Genomic DNA, 3,743 nt, shown 5'->3' with positions numbered 1-3,743 from the left:
GCTATAGTAATGAACACAAGCTGGAACTGGAGTGACAAAAGCAAACCAGGGGTGGGGCCATCCCTTCCAGCACCATCTTGTTCACCCTTCCCTGCACCGGACTCAGTTTACCTGATGTCTGTCAGTGTGGCGTCCCAGATGGTGTGGTGGTCAGCACCCCTTACACTATTTCCTTTGACCTCTGGAATATCATGTTCCAAGTCCTTTGATTCCTTAGTGCAGAAGCTGCTAAATCCTGAGTTTTTCTGATTGTATTTCCACAGTACTTGAATTGTTTCTTTCTAGCTCCTTGTAATATTTTGCCCTTGACCTGGGAACTCTGGAATTTGACTACAATATTCCTAGGAGTTTTCCTTTTGGGGTCTCTTTCAATGGGCAGTTGGTGAATTCTTTCCCTTTCTATTTTACCATCTGGTTCTGGAATATAAAAGTAATTTTCTTGATAAGTTCTTGGAAGTTTTTGTCTAGGTTCTATTTGATCAAATTTTTCAGGCAGACCAATAATTTTAAGAGTATCTCTCCTGCTTGTATTTTTCAAGTCAGTTATTTTTTCAACGAGATATTACACATTGTCTTCTATTTTTTCATTCTTTTGGCTTTGTTTTATAATTTCTCAATTTCTTATGAAGTCATTAGCTTCCATCTCCTCCACTTCTCTTTCCAATTTTTCCTCCACCTCTTTTATTTGATTTTCAAAATCCTTTCTGCTGTTCCACGGACTGAGACCATTGCATATTTTTTGATGTTTTCGATGTTACTGTCTCTGGCAAGGGAATCCAGAGCTCCATTGTGAGGAAGGGGACCTGGGTTCACAGCCAGGCTCTATACTCCACAACATTCCATTCCACATCCCTTGCTGTCTCCTCATCATACTTGTTCCATGCATAATGTGGAGCCCCAGTTGATATTGAGAGTTCCTGTGAGGACACAATGAGTGACAAAGAATGGCAAAACTGTAAAGGATTTGGGAGGAATAATGAGCTTTATAGATGACAAAGCAGAGTTATACCCTAAAGCACTTTTGAGACCTATCAGCTGTGTAAATATAGCATTGGGCTGATAGGCAGTGTGTTTTCAGAGTGTATGATTTGAGGTAAATAAAAGTTTTACAATTCCTTTAAAAAAAGTTTGAATGGAATTTGACCCATCATGTGAAAGAAATGGAATAAGGGCAGGAATTTGAATTTATGTACTATCTACTACATGCTAGGCATTTTATTCAGAGATTTTCACAAATATTTTCTCCCTAGTATCTCATTCTCCAAGTAGCATAACATTAATAGTGAGCAGGTGAATTATGCTAAAAGGCTACTCAAACAACACATACATTTCAGAAATGTGATTCATCTCAAATAACCAGTTGTCATTGGGCTCTCTTGGTCTCCTCTTTGTGGCAAGTATTCCACCTCATTTCTATAAGAAATAGTAATCATCACAGCCATGTCCTGACTTTTGTCATTTCTCATTTTTCAGAGTAAACAACTTTTTTATTTTACTGAATCTCTTGGAAAGACAAATAGTGCTTTCTTCTCTTTGGACTTTGTTCTCATTGGGTGTGTAAGTGTGGCAGGTCTACCAAATCAACCAAAGATCAAGCAATTAATTCCACAATGGAGGCATGGCTGGACTCAAATGCCCTATTCCAACCTCTTGCTAGTATATAGAAGCCCCATGGGGAGTGACCAATGTCTCTTCAGTCAATCTGAGATATATTTCTGGTGCAGAGTTTTTGCACTTAGTTTAAAGACTTTGTTTTTTATTTTTACCTGGTTAAGGTAATAAGGTATCAGTGAGTTGGTGTGACTGGTCCATTTTTCCCCTCCCCCACCTTTAATAGGCATTAATTTTGTCTTTTGTTTACACCAGTTTTTTTCTTATCTGTGAGACAGTTTCGTGTTTCTTTGTGATGTCCAGTACTTGCCTTCCATCTGTCTCCTTAAAGGCAGTGTTCATGACTTACAGAAATGAAACTCTGAATCCAGGTCATTCTCTGCAAAAGTTTGAATGACTCCTCTTTGATTTCTAGGATCTTGAAAGGAGGCAGCTGAATCCAGTTTTCTTACACACTCCTAGTTTCACTTCTGGGAATATGGTTGTTCATCATGTCCAAGTCTCTGTAACCTCATTTGGGGTTTTCTTGGCAATGATATTGAAGGGACTTGCCAGTTGGTTCTCCAACTCATTTTACAGTTGAAGAACTGAGGTAAAAAAGATTAAGATACTTGTCCATGGTCAAACAAGTAATAAGGGTCTGAGGCCAGATTTGAATTGAGGAAGATGAGTCTTCTTGACTCTGGGCCCAATAGGCTATCCACTGTGCTACCTAGCTGCCTTTGGCAAAGTGGGCCTCTCCAAATGAGTGGTTATGGAGTATATCAGCATGCTCACTGGGGAAGGGAAAAGGAGAAAATCCACACATAAGAATTCAGTGTCCAAATGCGATTTACTCAGGCATGGTCTAAAAAGCTTACCAAGGCTTCAGCAGGACTGGAGAAATCAGGCCAGGCTGATAGGGTCCTGCAAGCCTGCATCCAGAAAGAGGTGGAATAAATGAGACCTCTGAGGATGCCTGCCCAACTTGTCACTTTTGTGTGTGAAATGTCTCATATCTGACATTTTTTTAGGAATGCTGTGTCACCTTTGGAGGGTTTCTTGTCCGTGATTCATGGGGAAAAAAGGTTTTATCTGTCTCCTCTCTTTGTAGACCTCTAATTTATAATTTTTGAGCATGGTATTGAGTTGATGGGACAAAGAAGGGAGAAGGAGAAGCTGGGAAAGTGTCTGACTCGTTTCTTGACTAATTTACCTTGTGTCCTTATCTTGAGATAAGATATGGCTTTTCCAGGCCTTGAAGTATTTGTGAGGAAATCTGTCCTGGAAAAATTGTCAGATCATAAAAAGAACAAACATGTCAGTCAGCCCCAATTTTCTGATTAAACTCAACCCTCCCAGAGAAGTTTTCAGATTATAAAGTGAATTGGTTTGCTTTCCTAGATGCAGCTTGTTAGGATCATAAACTGAGAAAGAGAAGATAACTTAGAGGTCTTTGCATCTCATTTGATGGATGAAGAAAATAATGCAAAGGAATGAAATGACTTGATCAGTATCATATAGTGAGTATCTGGGGTAGTATTTGGGTTCAAATCTCCCAGACTGCAACATCAGAGAACAAAGGAGTTTCTGTTTTATATTTGTAAGAGTATAGAACAACATGTCCTTCACACACGGTCTGGTTCAGTGTTTGATGGGTGAAATTTCCACTTGAGAAAACAAAGCTCAGAGTATGTCTGAACAAGAAAGAGATGGTTGGGATGTGTTTACTTCTTGTGGATTTTCACTCTTTGCATATATGGCAGAATAAACTCTTTCAGATTTTGGGAGGGAAGGTTGATAGAGGAAATGACCTTCCGTTTATCTTGTTTTTAATTCTGGGTTTCCTAGACCATGGATAAAACTGAAGCTGATTTATATTTGGTATGTAATTTCTGCTTCTAAAAGTTTGAGAGGTAGGAGGGGAATGGGAAATGAGAAGCAGAGACAGAAAGAAATGCAGACACAGATACAGAATCAGACAGAGATAGATTTTGTGGACAGCTTCTGTTTTCCTCTCCAACCCTGACCCCCTTTCTTCTCACTGAAGTCATCCTGTGATCCATGGAGGTTGTAAGGCCAGCAGGCGTGGCTCTACCCCAGGGACTGTCCTAACTTCTGGGTCTACTTCATGTCTTTCAGTTAACTTCATG

This window comes from Notamacropus eugenii, chromosome 5 (assembly GCF_028372415.1).
Source record: "Notamacropus eugenii isolate mMacEug1 chromosome 5, mMacEug1.pri_v2, whole genome shotgun sequence".
In the NCBI taxonomy this organism is placed as follows: domain Eukaryota; kingdom Metazoa; phylum Chordata; class Mammalia; order Diprotodontia; family Macropodidae; genus Notamacropus; species Notamacropus eugenii.
The sequence above is the reverse complement of the archived record's forward strand: the minus strand, read 5'-3'. Positions refer to the sequence as shown.